This window comes from Pinus tabuliformis, chromosome 3_1 (assembly GCF_031772625.1).
Source record: "Pinus tabuliformis cultivar Carrire ecotype Pingquan chromosome 3_1, CPIR1, whole genome shotgun sequence".
In the NCBI taxonomy this organism is placed as follows: Eukaryota; Viridiplantae; Streptophyta; class Pinopsida; order Pinales; family Pinaceae; genus Pinus; species Pinus tabuliformis.
The window spans coordinates 990761527-990787108 of record NC_142301.1 but is presented as its reverse complement, the minus strand read 5'-3'; the positions used below and the strand labels follow the sequence as shown (position 1 = coordinate 990787108).

General features: G+C 35.7%; 1 pseudogene; it reads left to right on the top strand.

Annotated features, from left to right (window-relative positions):
• Positions 1-15205: 15205 nt before the first annotated feature.
• Positions 15206-23737, top strand: LOC149191192 (cell division cycle 20.2, cofactor of APC complex-like; annotated as a pseudogene).
• Positions 23738-25582: the final 1845 nt, after the last annotated feature.

Genomic DNA, 25582 nt, shown 5'->3' with positions numbered 1-25582 from the left:
ATGAGAACGAATCATCCTGTTCCACAATCATAACGGAGAACGAATCATCCTGGCCCATAGGAGAACGAATCATCCTGTTCCACAGTCACCACGGAGAACAAATCATTCCGGGCCACAGGAGAATGAATCATCTTGTTCCACAGTCGCCATGGAGAATGAATCATCCTAGCCCATAGGAGAATGAACCATCCCTTTCCATAGTGCACCACCAGAGGAGGGTGAGTTGCCCTGTGGTCGTATGTTGCTCCAGTAAGTACCCCAAGTCCCCCAGAGCTCCTAGAGCTCAATGCATGCAACATGAAAGACCCTTATAAGAAGGTCTCTCAATGACTCCAAGTCGTTCGGGAAAGTTACAGATTTTACCTTTCCCCGGGGCTTTGACAAAAAATGTTTGCAACCTGTACATCAGTCTCAATGTGATGGAGCCTCCTCGCTCATCAACTTACCATATCCTAGATAAGGCAGTATCTGATGTCTATCTGCTGTAGCAATCATCGAATACAGGATTCCTCAATAATTGAATCCCACCTATGGTTGTCATAGAGAATCACAGTGGTATTCATCATGTGTACAAACAACCCAGTTAAGAGCTTCTACAACCATGCAGCTTCACATGGTATCATACTCGTAGCTATGTATTCAGTCTCAACGGTGCTTATAGCAACTGATATCTGGTTCCTGCGCATCCATGATATCGAAGCAGAATCCAAAGAGACCTAGCACTAAGAAGTGCTCTAGTGATCCTCCACACTACCTGCCCACTCAGCATTCTAATAATCATGGAATTCCATATTTCCGGTTGTGTATATCAATCCATGAGAGATTGTGCCCTAAAGATATCTCAGAAGATTCTTGGCACCAATCCAGTGAGGCTCAACCAAATATGAGCTCACCATGCCAACTGCAAAACATATGTCCGGACAGAAGTTGACCAAGAACATCAACGCGAATGAGTTTATGAAACTTAGAGGCATTTCCCAAAATGGTCCAACATCACTAGCATATAACTTTTGAAAGTTAATATCCTCGAGGTAGTCATAGGCTTGCAATTTATCATTCCACATTGGGAATCCAACTCCCTCTTACTTCTGCAAATGAGAGGGTCTGCACCTGTCAGAAATAGGTTGTCCTCATAAGGTGCTGGTATGAGAGGTTTATCATCCACAACCTTCAGGTAATGGTTTGGATCGGTTTCACTCCTAGTGAATCTCAACTTCATCTGACAGCTATCAATCCTCTAATACTATGCCCGAGGAATTTTGCTTCAAGCCATAGAGGGCTTTCTTACACCTGTATACATGAGGTTCTCAATCATGAATCTCAAACTCCTCAGGTTGTTCCAAACCTGTGGACCTACTAAATGAGGGGAATGGTCCCCTTGTCAGATTTTCCTTTGGTACATCTCAGACATGTACTTTCATGCTCTTTTTGAATTTAGGCATCCCTGTCACCATCTGACTCACAGACCTTCGGTGCCATGTGCCAATGGACATGGTCCCCAGTGGACTTCCTACAAGTTGATATAACCCTGAACTCAAAAACATCTTTAAAAATTCTATTTTCAAACACATACCTTTCCATCGATGAGCTCCACCCTGAAACCTTTGACTGCCATTGCTGAAATGGACACCAAGTTCTTCTTGCGATCAGGTAAATAAAAGAGATTCTACAAATGAATTGAGTTACCCTCATTCAATTGAGGGATAACATTCCCTACACCCCTTCCGGGAAAGGTGGCATCGGCTCCAAGTATAATCCCACGATTATTTCCATCTCTACCAAATTAGAGAGTGCACCCATCTATCCGATGAAGTGCCTTGAAGCACTACAATCAATAAACCAGATTCCCAAAGAATCTGAAGGAGAGGGCCAATACAAGATAACGCTTCTTTATCTTATCATAAACAACATTTTATTCTTCATAGCTGGGGTTCCTTGCTTTCTTTGAAGAGTTGACCATTTCCTTGATGACCTGCATTACCTGTCATTCCTTTGATCATTGAAGATGTCCCTCGAATGATTGTTATCTTCATTAAGAGATGTGTCTCTGCCATTCGAACACTCCTTCGCATAATGGCCGAACTTATTGCAACCAAGTCATTCGCATTTCCTTCCACCCTTAGATCCGAGCTTCCCAATGAAGTGATCTTTAGGTAGGCCATCAGAAGCTTTCGTTGTGCCATTCTAATAATATTCTCTGCTTCAACTTCACCTTCGGTGAATTTGAAGAGGGATGAGGAATCCACTGATCCTTTTGTCCTTTCCCAACTATCTTTGATGATTTCTCTTTCAGTCTTGCTTGGGCATTGTCTTCACCTCAGCTCCAGTACCATGTTAATTTTAGGTATGTTCTATGCTAGAGCAATTTATTTCAATTTTCACAGTTAGCTCAATACCTTTTCCAGATTAGCAATCACATCAGCGTTAAATAAACTGCAGATAGAACATAAATATAAATAGCAGAAGACAAGCCAAGACAAGAGGACAGATGTGTCGCTAGCCAGGGACAAACCCCAGTGTGGGGAAACCCTTGATCAATTCTTCTTATATGTTCTTCAATAGTTCAACAGAGAGAGAGAGAGAGATAGTACGTTTACAACAGAAGTCAACACTTTGACTTATTTGAATAAGAGCATAGATCATCTCTAAGAAGATGATACATGAGATCAATTAAAGACATGTTGCTTCAACTAATTCTCCAAGGTGACTCCTTCACCTATCGTTGTGCTGCATTTCGTCATCATGCTGCACCATGTTGCACCCATCATCACTAAGTGGCATCTCATCGCGCTTCATTAATCATGATTGTACCCATCACTGTACTGCATTATGTGTAATTGCTACACCATGTTGCCATCCTGACCTATGTGTTGGCTGCACCTTGCTTTCTTTTTGTCCCTTGTATGCTTGTTGTCCCTAGCATGCTTATTGTCCTTAGCATGCTTGTTGTTGCATGCTAGTTGTCCCTTGCATGGTAGCTGTAACATTTCATGCTTGGTGCATTTGCTGCTACGTACCATACAATTGTCCCAATGTTAGTTAGTTTTCCCTTGCATACTGCTCTCCTTCGAAGACAGATCCTCTAGTTGTTTCAGCAATTCCCGACAGTTCTGGTAGTTTCGGCTATTCTCGGCAGTTCCGGTAGTTTCGATTGTTCCTGACAGTTCAGGTAGTCCTAACAGTCCTAGCGGTTCCAACTTTTCCGGCAGTTCCGGTAGTTTTGGCATTTCTGGCTTTTTTCGCTTTTCCGAATTTTCTGGCAGTTCTAGCTTTTCTGGCATTTCCAACTTTTCCGGCTTTTCAGGCAGTTCCGGCTTTTTCGGCTTTTCTGGCTTTTCCGACAATTCCGACTTTTCTGGAATTTCCAGCTTTTCTGGAATTTCCGACAGTTTCATCTTTTCTGGAAGTTCCAGCTTTTCCGGCAGTTCCATCTTTTCCAATAATTCTAGCTTTTCTGACTTTTCTGGTAGTTCCAACTTTTCCGCATTTCCTGCTTTTCCAACAGTTTCAGCTTTTCCAATAGTTCTGGCTTTTTCGGCTTTTTCCGCCTTTCCGGCAATTCCGACTTTTCTGTCTTTTCTGACTTTTTGAGAAACAAAGAGCTTATTTTCCCATGACTGAATTTAGATCTATGGAATGTTATCTAGGGCAGCGTATACCCTAGGGAACTCCCTCTACCTCTCATCTTCATCAAACCCAAAACAGGATGAAGTCAGATCACAAGAGTGAGTGTGTGTGACAAAAATGACTTCAAGTCCTCTTCTATTTATACTAAAATGTAGAGGTTGAATAGACATGACTGTTGGGCTTCTAAGCCTACATAAGTTGTTGGCCAACGTGACAATTTGTCCATAATCAAAATAAATTCATATCTTCATAAATACTAATCGAAATCGGATGATCTTTAAATCAATCCTACACCTCTCAATGAGAGGGATCCAAGAAAAATATCAGCTACCATAAATAAGATGACCCACATGGAGTTTGGCCCTAGTTGCCAATTTTAACAAAATCCGTGATCAGCTGACTGACACAGCTCAAACTCATGATGGACATCTATGATCTCAAAGATCAAATGCAAAGGAGTTAGTCACCACGTTTTATTTCTATTTTTGTTTTGTTTTGCATAATTTTAGGAAGGTCATTTAAATCTCCTCAACTATTTTTGTAATAATCTATTATTAGGATTTATAGTTTAGTATTTAAACCCCTCTCATGCATTTAGAGAGGGGTCCAGAAATTTTATCAGAAACAATCTTCAAAACATGCACTTTTGTCCCTTTGAGGAAGTTCTAGTGAAATGAATGGAACAGGATTTATTTTTATCTTATCTGGCATCTTCTACTGAAATTGCACTTTTGTACTCTTAGATGGTGTTGGATTGATTGGAAGTAGGTCGATATTGCTGAAACACATGAGCAGAACTTATTACAAATGGTACTTTTATCTCATGATTTTGTTTTGTTTATGTATTAAGCAATATTTTTTCTTCAAATTGTTTATGTATGAAAGTTTGAATCTTGGTTAGCATTATTGCACTTTTGTATGGTGATGGCCTAAATTTTATGTTGAATATATGAATAATTTCATATGCAATATATCTTTCACAATCATTTTGGCTAACTATTTATCTGAAACTATTATTGTTAAAACGATTTCACTTCTTATTGTAGTTGAATGATATTTATTACCAATTGCTTTGGGACATTATTATAGATCGCATGTTTCAATTTTATTCTCGGGTATAGTCATAGCTAGATAGTGTTTAAATTAGGATATATGCATGTGATTATTAGTTTAGATTAGATTACTTTTAGCTTAAACATTCCTCCGAACTATCATATATCACCCCATCAACACTATCATAATTTATATTGGGAAACTGGTCCCATTACCCCTAGTTGGAGCCACTACACCAAATGGAAAAGGAGCTGCCAACCAAGGTTCGGACTGGGTGGTTTTCCCCCAATGTTGTAAGCAACAATTTTTGAGGCTTCAACACTTCTTGATGGTAAATTTGGAAATTGTGGAGGCGTGCACGATCTAATGTACTTTCCAACATCTTGTTGAAGGTTCGACCAAAAAAACCAATTTTGCAACATTGCCTCTATTTTCTCTACTTCGAAATGTCCAACAACTCGATTGTAGTGCACCTCCCAAATCATCTTGGCACGATCACTTAAAGGAGCACACAAGTGTCCTGGGTGGCATAACAGTGCGCCCTAGAGGTGAAAATCAAGAACTTTCTTGCCTCACAGTAAAATCTAGTATGTGTTTCCGAAATATGGATATATCTTATAACGATGCGGTCACCTTGAAGTCTCATGTCCACAAGAGTCGAGCAAACTAGTCAATGCCATGACTGGTGGTCAGCTAAGGTAGTCTACAACATTATTGGTGTTTCCCTTATACTTAATGTTCAAATGGAATTATTGCAGGTATGTGGACCATTTATGACGACGATAATTCTACAACCTTCCTTGTGTCTATATGAACTACAGGGGTTAGTGGTCTATGTGGATGACCATTTCCTTCCCCAAAATGTAATGATTTTGTTGTCAGAATGTCTACACAATTGAATACATCTCTTTTTCATAGGTGAGACACTTTCAGACTGTGTCTCACTATGATATGCCTCTTGATGCCACTGCTGAGTAAGAACTACAATAATAACATAGTGAGAGATATTTGTCTCAATATAAAATGGTTGTTGTAGGTCTAGTAATGTGAGCACTGGTGCAGAGAAGATGTGATGCTTCAAATCAGAAAATGCCTTCTATTGGGATTCAGACCAAAAGAAATTTGCTTTCGCTCCACCCTTGGTGATTTGACTCAAAGGCCAAGTGATATGAGAGAAACCCAACATGAACCTTGCAGTAGAAATTGGAAAGACCCAAAAAGTTGCGGAGCTTTGTTAGAGTGGTTGGAGATGACCAGTCTCGAATAACTTGTATCTTGGATGGGTCCACATGCACAACCCTCTCATCAATGATGTACCCCAGATATTGAACCTAGGTCATACCAAAAGTGCATTGCTCCAAATTAGCACATAATTTGTGCTGTCACAAGGTTTCGAGGACCTGTCTAAGGAGTTCTAGCTAAATATCAAAATGTCATCCAAATACACTACCGTGAATGAGTTGGTGAAGGGCCACAAGATGTCTTTCATCAATATCGTGAAGGTTGCACAAGTATTCATCAAACCAAAAGGAATGACCAGCCATTCGAAAAGGCCCTCCTTCGATTTGAAGGAAGTCTTCCACACACTGAAGGATTCGATTGGTACCTGGTGATAACCAGACTTCAATTCAATCTTGCTGAAATATTTGTCCCCCTTAAGCTGGTCTAAAATGTCATAAATCCATGGGATTGGATACCTATTTTGAATAATGATTTTATTTAGCACCTAAGAGTCAATAAAGAGTCTCCAACTCCCGTCTTTCTTTTGTACCAACACAATCAAGCTCCCACAAAGTGATGAACTATGCCTCTTGTGCCCTTTCTACAACAACTCTTGAATTTTCCTCTTAATTTCATTGTTCTCTAGAACATAGCACTGATAAGTGAGCCCGTTGCATAGTAGCGCGCCCGGGGTCAGATCAATGGAGTGCTTGAAATGATAGTGTAGGGGTGCCCCCGTGGGTGAGGTGAAGATGTCCTTTTACTCCTCCACGACCTTATAAATCCGGTACTGCCATGTGGAGGATCCCTGTCTGGAGGTCGTGGATGTGGCAACAATCTTCTTCTTTCCATGAGGGTGAATAATAAGGAAGACAAATTTCCTGGTCTGGGAAATGATATTACTGTATTGCTTCGTAGGGATCAAAGAGATGGAAGTAAGAGGTGCTACCTTTAGTATCCTGTATAACTTATTTCCCAAATAAATAATAATAGTGTGAGGACTATACTTATACACAACATGACGCTTCCACAAGTATGGTTGGCCTAATAATACACCACAAACTTCAAGAGGAGAAGAATTATACAATACCTCATCTGTGAAAGGGATTGATTTTGTAGGAAAGGTGAAATTGCTGGCTGGCGTAGAGATCTCTTCCTTGGTGAAGCCACCTAATGGTGTACGACTATAGGTGTGGTGTGGTCGGTAGGCCCAACTACTTCATCACCTTTGTTGAAATAAGGTTCTTTTGGCTTCCACTATCGACAATGAACTGTAGCAGAGAACCCTTCACCAAAATTTGTGAGGGGAAGAGTCGCTCCCCCTCCTCTGAATATTCGAGATCAATACTATGAATCTTGGTGGTGGAAATAGTGGAAATGAGTTCCACATCAATAATATTCTTCCCTTTTCCATTCCCTTTGTTGGGTTATGACTCATATTCGGAACATGCATCTAATTCAAAAGCCTTCAACTCGACCACCAGTGATTTCTTGGCTCAACACTCACATTTGTTGTGAGTGGGGCCCTTATAGAACTCAAACCATTTCCCCGTGTCCTTCTTTGTCTTCATGGTGTTTTTCTTTGTTTGTAGCTTTGACGGGTCATCTTGGGTCCCCCGCCTTGAGTTTGTCCTTTGTTTAGTGGTTTGGTGCGCCTTTCCCTTGCTTCAGATTCGCAGATCGAAAGTCTCCCTTCTTCTGTTTAAATTTTTTCTTGATCTTGATAGCTAATCGATAGGTGGTGCCAAGCGAGGAGATGTCCAAGAACTTCATCTTGTTCTACATGTACTTTTGTAAATAGTCGTGATACTTGAGTATCAAATGCTACTCAGAATCCTTAATACCCAACTTTGTGGGAAGGGTATGAAAAATATTTGTGAACTCTGGCACGTCTTCGCCCCTTCCGTGCTATAGTGTGGTCCACTTTATGTATTTATCTTCATAGCCCCCAATAGGGTAATATTTTTCTTTTATAGCGTCTCAAAAATAATTCCAAGCGAGTGTGGCTCAAAGAAATTAGGGTTCCCTCTCATCCTTATGTTCACAGTGGGTTTCCCACTAGTCCTTAACATGGGGGGCGACTTTGAGAAGTGAAAAAATAATATTTTCCTGATTTAAAAATTCATGAACTCAAAAATATCCTTTCAAATATGGGAATGTGAAATTTGACTTGTACCTTAAAGGGAATGGCACCTCCAGAGTGGCTGCTAGATGAAGATGCATCGCCTGTAGGTAGCTGCCAAAGGATCTCAACAAATTTATCCATCATCGCGTTCCTTTGTTGCTAGAGGGCTTCTTCGAACAATATTTTGAAAGGATCTCCTACTCCCTCACTCTTTTTTCTTCTGCTATGGAAGACCATTAGGGTATGCAAGGCTAGTCTTACAAAGGTTCAACCAGTTCAAGCCCTAACTCCTAATAACTTTACCTTGTTGGGGAAATGCAAAGAAAAACATAGAAAGAGAAGACTGCTCTGATGCCATTGATCCAGACTTATACATGAACACAATAGAATACAAATACAAACATAAACACAGAGATGCAGCATAAATAAAACTTCATTTCATTAATATCAAAGAACTATAATATGCTTACATACAGAATGGAAATAAACTAGCTCAGACAATGGTAGATTTTCTCTGAGAAGAGATGTGTCAACAACATGCCTTTGAACTATGTTACAATGAGGCTTAAGGGCCTTTTTATTATTGAACAACTCAGGAAAACCCGAATAAACAAAAGCCCTAAGCCCAGGAGATAGAACGCCAATATTGTTTGGGCCTCGTTGGGGTTAGTTGGGCAACCAACTTCCTAGGGTTGTAACTTAGTCATATGATCTCTATCTGGTGCGTACAATACCTCGTTTGAAATATCTCTCCAATTACAAGATTTGTGGTAGGACTCTCCCAATAGCTATGGGCCTACTGCAGACCTAAAAAAAAGTCGTTTAGGGGGTAAAACAATCTCCAAATGTTTAGGACATGAAAAACTGCTAAAAATAGTAAATGTTGCTATAATCAAGGAAATAGAGGAAACTGACTGGAGGTCTAGGTGGAATAGGCGAGTGGCCACCAATATCCACTTGGATCATTCTAACATCTTCATATTAAATAGATGCTTCATAAGAAATACCTTATTTGAGGTCGAGGATTTTCATATAGTTTGAAAATGCCATCATTAAACCTTCTACATATCATTTCCTTTGAAATGTTAAGTGCCACCGACGCTGCTAGACATAGCCCTATTTTTCCTAGTGCATTTTTGTCGAGAATCTCCCATTCTACATCCATCATACTCGTCGGCTTCTTTGATTTTCTTCTCAATTGTAGGTATAGATCTTTCTGGTACAAATAACAATCCATTTACATTTTCCACAACTCGTAGTTTTGGCTGTTAAATTTCTTGACCCTAAACCTACCATCTTCCACCATTTCTCCCACTCGAACTCAGAATCATTTTCTCTTGTGAGTTTATCGGCCAAATAAGACTTCGAATTTGATACCAGTTGTTAGAAATTAATTAAGGGAGCAATGAAGTACACAAACTATTGCGGAAACACAAATACAAAAATGCATAAAATAAGAGAAACATAGATATAAGCAGTTCAACCAATTTGAGCTACGTCCACAAAGAAACAACCAATCCTTCCTTTTATATTATCCAATAAAATGAAGAGATACAACCTACAACAGATCCGTTGTAATTTCCTCTCCACTCTCACACAATATCCTCTCTCTCTCTCTCTCTTTGCCTCTCTCTTAAAATAATAATCCACAATTGCAATACAATTCCCTCATATAAACCGAAGGGGTGCCTTATAGGTAAAAAAATGCTAAATTAACGTAACTTGTACCATCATATCATCGACCTAAAGAACGACCTAGATTAACTACGAAATTACAATATTTTACAAGGCATTTTTCATCTATTTTTAGCTTCGGGGGAATTTCCCCTAAACCCTCGCTAAGGGATGGGGGGCATAATAAAAGGCATTTACGCCCCCTGAACCCCCCTAATGGCGATTAAACGAGCGATGTTTCTTCCCTGTTAGGAATAGCAATCCAACACGACTCAAACAAAAATCTTTGAACAATCAAGAAGATAATCATGCTCCAAACCCAACATAGAATTAGATTGAAAAACCTATTGCATTCCATACTAGAGGATGGATACTCCATAAAGTTAATAAATAAACTTGGACCTAATGTAAATCATATTTATTTTCGATGTGGACTTAATAAAACTTCACTATTTTAAAAATGTAACTATTTATGTAATCTTTTCATAAAATAAATAGTATCTTGATATAGGTAACTAGTTATGCAATTCTTGGGAAACGAATTGACTTCTTCTCATATGTACAATCATACGAAAATGTGAAGTGCATTATGCTCTAAATAACTATTTTTTTTAATGCAAAAGAGAATGCGACAATGTATTTGTGTTACTATAAATAAAATTATGGATTTTTTCTTTGGAAAAAGAATTAATAAATTTAGTAGCATTTTGTATTTACTTTTTATTTATATATATATATATATATATATAATAATATAAAATTTATAATATTATATCATAAATAATATTCATATAAACTTATTTTTTAATTAATTTAATAAACTCATTACCATTAACTAATTATGTTTGGATAACTTTATATGAGGAAATAAGTTGATGATAAATGCTATAATGTAACATAACCATTATGTAATATAAGAAATTGATATAACTTGATGAAGGATAACAATCAATAATGAAAAGATATAATAATATTATAAAACTCTTAATGTGAAATTATGACATAATATTCAAGTCAACCATAATAGCATATGACATATTATTGAATTCACCATCTTCATTTCACAATATGGTGGATATTAAAACATGGTTAAACAAAGTTAATCATATTCAAACATGATCAAATCATATTCAAACATTATCAAGTATAACTAGACATCATAGAACCATATTCAATTGATCTACTATTGATATGTAAATTATCATGGATATTCCACTACACAACAATTCATCACAATAAATCTTATAATTTTCTGAAATATTATATATATTTTTTTCTATATAATACTACCTAAGCAGCCACGGGGGATTTGAACTGGTGACCTATCGCAAGGAGTGCCTTAACAGCGCACCCATTCACTGTCAATCCAAAGCTCCATGGGCTTTCTGAAATATTATATTATGAAAATTTATTTATTAATTTATATTCTAGATTAATTAATTATTAATTAATTAATTAATTAATTATGCATGTTCTTAATTGTAGCTTTGACAAAATCAATTTTTTTTAGCTTCTTATACTCTCTCATTCATTTGTGTGTTCCTATCTAAGTTCTTCAACAACTCTTCATGAAGTGGACAGGAATCAAATTAAAGGGTAGATCCAATTCCGATGTCACATATGTTGCAGAGTTAATGTTTGTTCAAAAAAGCCCTAGCCACTGATTAACCCATGACTATGGGGCTAGGTTGGAGGGGAAATGATAAACCTTATAATAATTAATAACAAATAGAAAAATTAGAAACCTCATAACATTTTAGTTTTTAAATGATATGGATGAATGCTTTTTATAGTTTTACAAGGTATTTGAATTTAGATTAATGACAACATGCTTTGAAAGATGGATCTAGGTTGGCAACCTGTTCTTTGGAAGCATTCCAAGAGGCATTAATACTATTAATATTATCAACCAATCTAGATCCATCTTAACTCTCGATCTATCAAGAGTCAAGAGGGATCAAATCTCTCGAGACACAAACATTTCTTCATGTTTTGCACTTGGAAAATAAATTTTCCCCTAAAAAATTTTGATTCTCTCAATATTTAATAAATCCAATGTTAAAATAAATCTAAGCTAATTTTTAACAATATAAACAAAATATATAACTAAATAATATCATTTATTTCAAATATCATTTTAAAATATTTTAAAATTTATTATTTGATATTCTAAATATTTATTTAATTTTATGTAAATCTCTACATTATTAAAAGAAAACAAAACTAATGGTTAGAGTCCAAAAAATTGTAAACCTTGACCTTAAGTCACATGATAATAAATAATATAAACCTAACTCTCAACATTTAAAGTTGACCACTTGAGTTGTTTAACTAAATTCACATGGCCATAAAGGATATTCACTTAAAAGTTGAGGTCTAAAATGTAATCATATTTAATAGTGCTGCCTTACTTTATATATATTATATATATATATATATATATATATATATATAATATTGAAATATTTCATAGTACCTCTCCTGGACCTTGACTATTGAACAGCTCCATATATATGTAAGACCCTGCCTTTTATATATATATTATATTGAAATATTTCATAGTACCTCTCCTAGACCTTGACTATTGAACTACTCCATATATATATCTATATATGTAAGACCCTGACTTTCGAACTAATCCATAAGATATGGTTTCAATACTACCGCGAATGAGATGGACCCTACGGGGTTGTACCTACGGAAGCATAGTTACATGATTTCATCATACCTCTCTAACACCATGACATGACTTTGAACCACTCAGAAAACAACCGAGTATTGTACATCTATTTAAAATCTTTTGTACCGCTTTGCCATACCTTTTTAGGATATGGATTAAGGTAACATGGTTATTTTATTTTAATAAATATTAAAATATTTTTAATATTTATTTTTAAATATTTATAGTAAAAAAAAAAATTAAAATTTAAAATATTATAATATCTATAAATATGTATTTAAAATTAATTAATTATATATGTGTATGTGAGTTTTTATTCTAAAAGCTTCATATATATTTCTAAATACTTAATTTTTTTAAATTTTAAATAGTTTTTTTTAAGTTTGGTAGGATTATATCTTCATCATGTTCAATTTCTCACCCACATTAGGGGGATAGCATAAGATTTGAATCCAAGATTTCTGGTTTAGTGAAACTTCATTTCCACGGCCATTGCCAATGGAGCTACTCCAAGCAGGCTCAAATTTTAAATATTTAGTGAAATAATTATTAATATTTCTTTCGAGATATTTTAATTAATTTGTAATTGTATAAATAAAAATTTAGTGGATATTTAAATTAACCATTTTCATATTATAAAGTATTATGTAAATTATAAGATTCAAAGTTCAAATCTCCCACAAGTTAAACAAACAAAAAATATATTATAAACATATTTTCATATGAAATGTAATATTAGGATATGTATGCTCTTAAAAGCTTCAAGCTAAAAACTCTATCAAAAATCGTGCTCTAGAGCCATCCATTACTCCGCTTACCCCTCCTCGATGGCAACATGTGTGCGAACATGTCATTGTTTCCATAAGCAATAAGGCACAACAAGGTCTGGCTAGAGTTGAGTATGGATCTCCAAGAGTTGATGATGGAAAAATTTAACTAATAAATTGTGCTAAGAGGATTGAACCATTGAAATATTTGGGGAAATCTCCTTGCCTTCAGAAAAAACCACCAAAGATGGAGGGAGAGCTAGAGGGGTCGAAAAAGATCCCACACTCAAGCCACTACAGAATGATTGAAGATCATGGATGATGAGTGAGTAGTTGGAGAAGGTGACGAAGGAAAAGGAGGGCAAGCAAATTTCTGAGAAGAAGAAACATTGTTGATCCTTCAATCTTTACAATAAAACATAAAGTAATGACATGCCTCAGAGCCTTCGTCGCTCTCCTTGAGATATTATAATGTGCCAAGGGGTGAAGCTACGAGGGGCCTCATCTTATCAATCATGCCCCATCAAAGATATAATAACACCCTCAAAAAACAACAACATTCATATAAAGAATGCATCCATTTAATTTTTTTTCTTAATAAATATTTAAAATAACTTAAATTCCTAATTATTTATTATTAAAAAAAATTATGAAATGTAAATTAATTAATTTATATGGAATTTAAATTCCATAAATCTCAAATAAATTTTCATAAAAATAATTCAGAGTGAGAATCACTTACGAGGATAAATATTATCTAATAAAACTTTCAAAACCATTAGAGTCTAACTAACATCTAAAATTAAATAAATCATTATTCTATCTACCATTAAAAATAACCCCTACCTACACTCAACCTCTCTCTCTCTCTCTCTCTCTCTCTCTCTCTCTCTATATATATATATATATATATATATATATATATATATATATATATATATATATATCTGATTTCCTGGATCTCCATAAAATAACTCGAAATACCTAACATCTTAAATACCTAACCAAAATATTGCCTATCTTAATAGACACATACGAAGTTTGCAGCCACTGCACCGCCTGTTATGTAGAGAGTACTTAATATTGAAAGTATTGAAAGTGCGGGCTGGGTATATGCTTTAATATGAAGTACCGTGTTTCTCTGTCAATCAATTGGGTCCATCTGTCATTCATACTAGTATTGGAGTTAGACTACGGCATTGAGGGCGTTCGCTACAAACATATCATGGGGCGCCTATAGAAACCTAAAAAAACCAATCTACTATCAATTTTACTTTCAATTCCATAAGTTGTCATCCAGAAGTTGATTAAAGTCGACAATGTCAATTTCTTTTAAATGATTAGGCCGATAGGCCTTCCTTTGAAAGATACTTCCATCGTCCTTTTGTTTCTAACGTTGACACCTGGCATCCACATTCAAGGGGAAATTGTTCATATGTGTGGGGCAATTTCTGTTTCTTCTCAGCAATTTCATAGAACAAGCGCCACCCTTCTTCTTTCCACTGACATTTGTGTGCATTTTCAAGATATTCGTCATGGTCTGCTTCAATTATTCATTTCCGCTCATTCTGGAACCGTCTGCATTAACTTGGGCGATGTCAGTTCCATGGCCTACAGTCACTCGGGCCAACCTCTACTCACACCCAGGCATGCTTTCTGTGTCCTGCTTGGCCTCGACGTGGTCTTGACCGACATCGCCCCCGTTATTCCTGCCCTCAAATGCAACATGAAGAAAAACACGGTGGCGACCTCCCTCACCTGAGCCAGAAAACCGGGATCCGACGTTGGAAGAGTGAAGATTTCTCAACTCTATTGGAACAACGAGAAGCAGATTCAAGGACTGAAGCCTCCATTTGATTTCATTGTGTCGCGGATGTTGTTTATTTGGAGTATATTGTGGAGATTTTGATTTCCACCATGAATGCCCTTTCTGGAATGAATAATGTAATCTATTAGGTTATCAGATACGATCAACAGAAGCCCATCATCTTTTTTGGCAGATTTGTCCTAATTATTTCACTATGGAGAAAATACCCCATGAGGATTTGCATCTGGAGTATGCGTATGAAGAAATTGATGTGTATATTCTTAAGATCTGGCGTTGGAAGAGTGAAGATTTCTCAGCTCTATTGGAACAACGAGAAGCAGATTCAAGTACTGAAGCCTCCATTTGATTTCATTGTTGTCACAGATGTTGTTTATTTGGAGAATACTGTGGAGCCTTTGATTTCCACCATGAATGCCCTTTCTGGAGCGAATACTGTAATTCTATTAGGTTATCAGATACGATCTCCAGAAGCCCATCAGCTGTTTTGGCAGATTTTTCCTAATTATCTCACTGTGGAGAAAGTAGCCCATGAGGATTTGCATCCGGAGTATGCGTATGAAGAAATTGATGTGTATATTCTCAGGAAAAAAATGACCTAAGTGTGGGTAAAACAAGGCTTTCCAGGGTTTAGGGGTGGGGTACAAATTGTACATGGGTTATAAAGTAGAGGGCGCATAAAGTACCTGGCCTTGTTATGCCAAAACTCTGATCAGATAGCCACTGGGGGAAATCTTAGGCAAATCCTATTTCCGGAGCTGGGTTGTCCAATTTTGTTCCGCCGCAGGACAACGTTACAGCTTTTGAAGTCGACATTTTTCTTTATGTGTACGAGCATGAAGAAGGCCAGAAAAAGGGTCACTATCATATTCCATTTTATATAATGCTTTGAGAACTGGATCTTCCGTTGATGTTTACTTGTGTAAGAAACCCAAATCCTTAAACCCTTTTAGATTGTACAAAATGGCTTGTGTTTGTTAATGCAGTAATAGTCCATTTGATGGATTGTTTACAGTCTCCTTATACTTTTTCACTTAATGTTGAATTTGCTACCACACCCCAATCTAATTTTTAAAAATATTTACAAACTATATCAGCACTGAAAAATACCTTTCGTGAATGAAACTTTAATCCCAACCATTGATATTTACCTGCTTTTGCATTCTAAATATACCCTTGAAGTCCAGTCAAACAGAATAGTATTTGGGGCTTTCGTTATTTGGAGCTCTGTGGATCCAGACTGAGTGAGTAATAAATGATGTCATTCGCACTGCAATTCTGTACAGTTCGATAGCCAAATCTTTCATTCACTGTTCCTACCATGCGGTAGGGCAGCCGCCTATACATCAGGCAACAAATATTCACTGTGGGATTTCGATCTTTAAATGAAAGGAGAACTTAACGCCATATGAGGTAATTTTTGTGTCGTTGGGCTTCGCGAGTTTTTTGATTCTTCAGTCTTTAATCCTGGATTTACCTTTTTGCGTTTTAAGGAAATAGATTTTCTTTTTGGTAAATTTTTGAGTGCACGCTGTCTTGTGTTTTACCTTTAAGCTTTGATCGCCAGTAGTCTTTTGAACCTAAAACCAGCTAGCAGGATTGCGAATGCTTTAGTTTGCGGGTTAAGGGTTAAGAATCTGCGGTTTTGTTCTAAAAGAGTAAATGTTTGGACAGATTGTAGAGACAATTACAAGAACTGAAAAGTTTCAGTTGGATCTGCTTGGATTTCCTAGTTTGAAGCTTGAATACATTGCGGTTACATATTCTTTAATTTTGAGCAAAATCTTGTCATATTCTTTAGCTAGAAGGCAAAAGGCTCAAACCAAGCAAACGTCGAGCTGTTTTTTTATTATAATTGAACTGAAGCACCTTGGTCTAGTTGTTTTCCATTGCAAAGGCATTAAGAAATTTGTCGGCAGTCGATACGATATTGACAATTAAAATGGATAGTTCCACTGAAAGCCTTTTGTGTGAAGAAAATCTTTAGATTGATAGTCCATGGTCAAAAGATTTGAATACTCATTGCATCGACCACAGTGATTCAACGCCATACCAAAATTTTACGTACTACACCAGCCACGTCGGTTCTTGTTCGACATTGCCCTTTGCTGTACCTGAAGATTACGATGAAGCGATTAAAATCTGTCTAGAGAAGGAACCGGCCTTTATGCCAAGTGCAGACTATTATTTGCAACATCTTAGGGCCAGTGAATTATGTGACGCAAGGAGGAGGGCCATTTACATTTTTTTTCTTAATATTTTAACTTATCCATGTTGATTATAGTCTGCAGATAGAACTCTGGATGCACCAAACCTTGTGGATGATTATTACTTGAACCTACTAGACTCGAGTTTGAACAATGTGTTGTCCATAGTCCTTGGCAATACTGTATACCTGTGGAATGCTTCAAATAGTTCTATATTGGAGCTTCTGATTGCAAACGATGAAGAAGGCCCTGTTAATAGTGTTAGCTGGGCACCTGATGGGAGCCACATTACCATTGGGTTGAATAATTCTGTTATACAGCTATGGGACTCTTCATCTAATAAACAGGTAGATAAAATCTCCTTATCTCTTCAAGGTTTTTTCATTCCAATGTAATGGCAAACTCCAAATTTTGACATGGATAAAATTGCAGTTAAGAACATTGAAAGGTCATCATGCATGTGTTGGCGCCCTTTCTTGGAATGGTCCTATTCTTACGACAGGAGGACGGAATCATAATCAATCATGATGTTCATATGCGAGAGCACATTATTCAAACATACAGAGGGCATGACCAGCAGGTTTGTGGATTGAAATGGTCTCTTTCTGGCCAACAACTTGCAAGTGGGGGGAATGACAATCTACTGTACATTTGGGATCAGAGCATGGCATTCCATAATTCTAACTCTCAATATCTCCACCGCTTAGATGAACACTGTGTAGCAGTCAAGGCCTTGGCATGGTGCCCCTTCCAAAGAAATTTTTTAGCATGTGGTGGAGGGAGTGCAGACAGGTCTATAAAGTTTTGGAATAATCACACATGTGCCTACTTAAATACTGTAGACACTCATTCCCAAGTTTGTTCATTACTCTGGAATAGGCATGAACGTGAGTTACTGAGTTCACATGGATTTAGTCAGAACCAATTAACCTTATGGAAGTACCCATATGAGGTGAAGATTACTGAACTTACAGGTCATACTTCTCGATTTCTTCATCTGGCACATGTATGGGAATTGATTTGTTTTTATGAGTACTTATGCATTCATCTTTTATTTTATTAATGGATTTGTCCTCATGATCCTTCTTATGCCTTACCTCTTCATAGCCCTGATGGGTACACAGTTGCATCAGCTGCAGCAAATGAAACACTCAGGTTTTGGCAAGTATTTGGAGTTACTGATACCTCAAAAAGGGCGAAGAGTAAAGATGAAAATGGGGCTTTCAGCAAGTGTCATACTTACATCCGCTAATAAGCATCTTTCTATATTTATGAAATGAGGATGTTTAACTCAAGGTAGTAATTAAATGTTCTGTTTTCTATTTCACATAGCTCTTCTGCAGGCTGTTGGATTGTCATGGAGCATGTTCCACTTTATTCAATGTAATATGCTACAGTTCCTTCTTTCTTTCTTCTCATATACCATGAACTTTGAATTTATCTTTTGTGAAACCTGATGGAACAATGTTGCAACAACTTTTTGAGACAAGAACCACTCCTTCAGCTGCATCATAAAAATTAAAATGGTTTTGGCAAGTCTTTGGAGCCCCATATTCTTCAATGAAGGTTCTGAAAATGATACATTATGAGTGTCAGCAAGTATGTCATTCACATCAACAAAGAAACCTCCATGCCTCCTCCACTCATGGAATGATTCACATTCTACAAAAAGCCTTCACGCCTCTACTCAATCTTATAGGTAATTCTTGAATGATTTATCTTCTTCATTTTGCTATGACGCACTTATTATGTAATTTCTTACCTGAGATAAATTCTATATCTATATTGCTATAGAATTTTAGTTCTTTATCTATATTGCTATTTCATTTGTATAATTTTTTTGTAATATTTTACATTGTACCATAGTTCAATTCCTTAGGCTTGTACCGTAGTTCAGTTCCTTAGGCTTGAAAAATTCATCTCTCACACATATTCATTCAAGAGATTAGTAAAGCATTTTTTAATAGACATTAATTAGAAAACTAGTCACATACATAGGTGCTTGAAACTTGAAAGAACTCCATGAATTACCCTGACTTGTGGCTACAATTCTCAACCTTACAAAAATATTGACTGCGACCGAAGAACTAAAAAACTTACTAAAGACCTCCATGCATACTAGGTATTGATGATATAGCCATGAATGAGTAGACACTAAATTGAGAGCTTCTAATGTGTTGCTAGGACAAGCGATATTCATCATCATTTGATGTGCCCTTGTTGCAAGATCCTGTCTTATGGAACTGTTGGTCTGATCAGTTATCTTTGTCCTCTAACACCTTGCATATTTTGAATGTTTGTTAAAGAACTGAAAAAATGACTAAAGACCTCCATGAATACTAGGTATTGATGATATAGCCATGAATGAGTAGACACTAAATTGAGAGCTTCTAATGTGCTACTAGGACAAGCGATATCCATCATCGTTCGTTGTGCACTTGTTGCAAGATCTTGTCTCATGGAACTGTTGGTCTGATCAATTATCTTTGTCCTCTGACACCTTGCATATTTTGAATGTTTGTTAAATTTTTTCATGCTCATTGGTTCTATGATCTATCATATCATTCCTCTGATTTGCTCGTATCTGTTATTGGTCTGTTGGACTGATCAACCATATTTATCTTTTTTTATTAAAACAACCATATTTATCCTATATTCATCTGCTTCCGAAATTAGTTTAAGTTGTGGCTTTTTTGTTTTGTTTGATTTCCATCCAGTGCCTGTGCTTTGATTTGAAACTTTGTTGTTTGTGTTAATTGTTGTGACTGATTCCTCTAGGACCCTTGTCAGATTTTGGCCTCTCATACTATCTGCCCCACTAAGTGATATTTTTGCTGGTACTAAAATTTAACATAACCACATGTGTTTTCCAATACCTTTCTTTATGCCAAATAGTGTGGGTTTCAGTGCCAGTAAAGTAGATTAAGTTCCATCATGGTTTCATCTATCTATTGCCACTTTCCAGTACATTTTGGTAATGAATTCATTTATTGATGAGTAAGAAATAACCAGATGAAAACCTTGTTTTCCCTATTCGTAAATTTCTAAGGTAATTAAAAGGAGATACTTGTTAGGTTTCTTAAATTTAAAGTGGCAACATTTAGTCACTTAGTTTTATTCAAAGTTTGCAGATGATCTGTAGTTTATTATGCATGGCTGATTGGTACTTCCTTTTCCCCTTCTTTGCAGGTGAAAGCTACAGGTCTATACTGTCGATGGCTTCCACAATGCAACCGTGGCGGCAACAATTTCTCCTTACCCCAGAAGTGAACCAGGTCATTCTTGTGGCCATGTTTCCTCTTAGTCGCCAGGCTTCTCCATCGCTTACCTCACATTTTCTCGTTCCTTTACACAGGACAATTAAAACAAAAAGTAGATTCTTTGGTTCAAATTTCTTTGGAGATTTGATCAGTTAGGGTTTCTTCTTCTGTAGCGATAAAATTTACAAAGCTTTGCTATAATCCTTTATAATCCTTTTGAACCTGTGCCTTGTTTTGCAGGTATTGAGCTCACCTTATCTCAAAGGCATTCCCTCCAGCCAGAAGGTAATTCAAATCTTTTTCCCTTCTTACTGAGGTCACAACGTTTTTCATGTCATATTTATATTATTTTATCATTTATGGCATGAGTTGCCTTGCAATTTCAAGTTCTTGTATTGCATTATTCCGTCACTGTTACCTGATTGTAGCTCTTCGTTTCTGGCATGAATGATCAATATTTATTGATGTCTGTCACATTATTTTTCTCGGCATTTATAAATGCCAATAGTAGATTGGAAATTTTTCCACCCTTCAACTTGACTATTGGAAATCAACTTGACGCTCTTCTACAATTAGTGTTTTAGAAATGGGCAATTGCCAAGTGATCCATAAACGATAGGCCTGCCTATCTGTCTTGCCAACATGGGTCCTTCTCTGTGGAATTAAAAATGTACGTCTTTGCAATCACTATAAAACTGAGTTCAAGCTTCTTTTAGATCATCCCGTGATGAATAGCTCTATTTCAGGTCTAGTTTCAAGGCTACTTTTATTTGTTTAACAATGCCAAGTCTAATGCCCAACAACAGTGACATGTTGATTCCATTTCAAATGTCAGCTAAAATACCACATTGTTCGTTTAAATGTATCAATTTTTTAATCAACACATCTGCCAAATAATTATAAAGTCAAGTAATAAGCAAGATGCTAATGAATAACATGCAGGAATGACTCTGTTTGCATTCAGATTCAAAATTTGTTTTACATGTTTGCAGTATAATACCAATCTCACTGCCAAGTGGAGATTAGTGCACTTCGTTTACATTTTCTACTTCTTTGCTTTTAAATGGGGATAATGCTCTGGCATTGCAAGGTTGGGTTTTGTTTTTTGTGGTTCTGTTATGGCTCATGAATGGATGTGTTTATGGATTGAAATTTAAGGAAAATATGGGTTTATTGTAGCATATGAATGGGATGCATCCAAGAATTGAAATTTCTGTAGTTGGGTTTATTGTGCATATGATATGGCATGTGTTCATGCTTTTGAAATTTTACTCAGAGAAAAGAAAATATGGATTTAGTATTGCATATGAATTAGATGTATTCTTCGTATATGCTTGACCATCTATAGAGGTTTCTTGATTTTGGGTAATTAACTTAACCTCTTGATTTTGGGTAATTAACTTACTCTAAAATGAAATAAGACATTCAATGTGTTCCTGAAAAGTAATTGCGCAATGATCCAGTCCAAGAAAACAAGGTTCAAACCAATTAACTCTTCTAGAAAAGTTCAAAAATTCCAATTTAATAATCCTATCGGCCTCTCTTTGTACCTTTTGGGACAATTGCTAGTTAATAGTTAGTTTTAGATTTTAGATTTTATTTAAATTATAAAATGAATTAAAGCGCGAAATTTATTTTTGTCTTTTTTTTCTAATTTGTTTTTTGGGAAAGTTGCTGAGATTATTATTAGTGTGGGTTACCGATGTATTTGTATTATTATTTTTATTTTTTAATTATTTAAAACTATTTTTTATTATACTTAAAAAAATTATAAATTGTTAAATTTTTACAATTTACATGTTTTTATTAAAAATTTAAAAATATCATTTTATTTAAAACATAATTTGAAGAAAAAAATTAGTCACAAAGCTTTGCTTTATGAAATTCTTAAAAGAAAAAAAAAACTATTTTTAAATTCATAAATTGATTTAAAATATTGATTGTCTCATTATACAACACATTTGAAGAGAAATATATCATTAAATTTGAAGAGTGCCTTCATTTTAATTTTTCAATATTAAGATGTTAAAATAAACTATATTAGTATGAATATTTTCATAGTTAGTAATTTGATGAAGATTAATACTTATGGTAAAGTGTGTTTTGTCATTCATATGCCCCACGTTTCAGGTGAACTCTTTACCCATCTTGAGGGGTGAACACTCACTTCACCCATCATCAAAGACATTAAAGTTTTTTGATAAGAAAAGCTTAATGTCCCTGAAGATGGGTGAAGTGTTCACCTGAACATAAAGTTTACCAGAAGTATTCATCTTCATAAACTATTCTTTTCATATGAAAATGAAAAATAATTTAAAATTTAATGCATACCTCATACATAAATTCTATTATGTAAATTTTTATAGACCTCAAATGAACATCTTATATTTAGGCCAGACCCAGGTATACTTGAACAAGTGCACATACACAACACTAATTCAACAATATTACAATCTATACAAGAATTATGTGAAGAGAATTTAATAGGATGATTTGCTTACAATGTATGTAAAAACTATACGAAAAGAATTCATTTGGATCATTTAGTTGTAATTTACATAAAACCTATATGAAGAAAACTCAATTAGATCATTTACTTATAATCTATATAAAAACTATATAGATAGAATTTAGAAGGACCCATTACTCTTTCATCTCCTTGATGCCAGTTTCTCAAATACAATGAAACTATTATTGTTTTGAGCAAAGTGGGTCTCGCCCTATGCCACGTTGTCTTCACGTAGCTTCTCACTCATAACACTCATCCTTGCATCTCAATGCTGCAATAGCTCTCATCGCCAATAACTCAATAGCTTTAGTTCTCATTGGCTCGCCACAATCCCTTCTTACTCAATAGGACCAACTCTTGGGCACTCTGCCTCATTTTTCGGTGAATTGCTTCTCAACCGTGTGATCGTTGCGGTCACATCTAATGGTGGGGGGCAACTCTGGCCCCCAAAATGATTTGACTACGATAATTCATAGGGCAAGATCCATGACTCTCTTGGACTGCGTGCACATGTAGGGGTGGGGGGATTGGAATCCCACAATGAGACTCCACCCTCACATTAAAATGGCCAATGGGTCTCCTTCATCACTATTTGAATTTTCCTATTGGCTTGGGCCAATATTTTTTAGTGGTCATTTGGTTCAATGCACAACTAGACAATTTGGCTTTCGACTACAACACTAAATTTCCTTAACACTGTGACTCTAGCCTTCTCTTGATACCTCTCCTCAACCCTTCTCGACAATAAGTAGGGTACAAGTCATATGGCTCCAAAATGTTAGTAATTGATCATCACGTTGACATACTTGCTACACCATATGTGATAGGGAGACTCGTGAACTTCACAAAGGATTGGCCCAACAATGTTATGTTAAATGATAACAATGACAAACGAGGGAAAATTTTAAGAACCGTCCTAAATTTATATGTATAATAAATAGGCGAATCCCCATGATACATAGGAAAAATGGAAGGCGATTTTATCAATACTATAGTATGTATATATAATTTTTGTGGCGAATCTCTCACCATATTATATTATCTTGTAAAATCAAGGCGAATATTTCACGAAATTATAAAATTTTATAAGAACTTGGCGAATCTCACTAAATAATAAAGAATTGTAAAGGGCTAGCAAAATTCATAATGAGTATTTCTTGTAATGACTTCAAGCCTTGTTAAGCAATCCATAAAAAACCAAAACAAGTATATTCCTAGGTCAAAACCCTAGCAATAGAAGGGTTTTAGGTTTCCATAATACTAGTAATAGAAGAACAAGGATGGGGTTTGTTTATTTGTTTTTTCATGTTGGTATATCATCCTGTTGCTATTATTTCTAAACAATGAATGAATTCAATAGTATTGGATAGGTACAAACCAATTCACTTTAGCTTTAAAATATCTCATCTGTTAATTTTATTCTTTCACATTTTTTATCTTCTAACAAATAATATAAAATAAAAAACGGTGAGTATTAAACTTGTTTTTCATAAAATAATAAAGCATTGAGTATTAAACTTGTTTTTTCGTTTTCAACATATCATTCATGAATAACAAATGTGTCATGTGTTTGTTACATATTCTTGCTCCATTCTTTTATGTATTTCTTACGTAGTTTTCATTCTTGATCACTCTCAACCTCAAGTGAAGAAGAGTTAATTAGGAAAACAATTCCATGTAATGGAACTCATGAAAAACTAAAACATGTAAATCCAGATGTTATCATGGTTAGCAGAAGTAATATTGTTATGGGACCTTCATTCTAGAGCCTAGAGGAGAGTAGCAAAACAAACTCGTCCTCTTATTGTTTCTTTTGCAAGGATCATCTCCCTGGAGACATATGAATTCCTCTCTCTCTACTCATTCTAAACTTTTTATATTTTCCAACCAACAGTAGATATCAATGTTGACTATGTAACTAGCTATTCAACCAAAAAAGAAATCTCTCATACATGCAATCTCTATTTATGCATTTCTTTCCAATTCACTTTTAATGCACTAGATTATAATTCATAAATTATGCAAGAAAAAACCATTTTGTAAAGTGCACAAGGGATTAACTATTACTTCTTTTATTTATACTAGGTGCATGGACTGTCTAGTGAAGCAATCATTGCATAATTCATGTCAACTGGCAATCCTTATGTCAGAGATTTATGACATTGATGATAAAATTTTGATCAATTGATCTTAGTTTTAAACAAAAAATCATATTGCAATTCCCACTAAGGAAGTGGGGAGAACTCAATAAGGAAGGATGATAGATTACCCATCTTTATATATCAATAGGTGTCTATCTCATTAAGTGTGAAACTTTTTAACAACTAACTTAATAATCACCATTGCAACTTCACCTTTCTTTTGTGCTTCTTTTTTTCTAATTGCCCAAGGTGGCCATCGAACTCACAACATGACTAATGTGTGACCACTTAAAAAGGTATTTCCATTGTTGCCTAGTAATTCAAATGTGGTATGTATGACTAATGTGCAAGAATATAAAAATATATTTCAAATATATACAAGTCCAAGAGGTTAAATCAACTAGTTGTTTCCAATATCGTTGGACATTTGGCTAGTTCTAGGCCAATAGGTACCAAAATCAGATCTTCCTAGATGAAACACATTAATCAATGT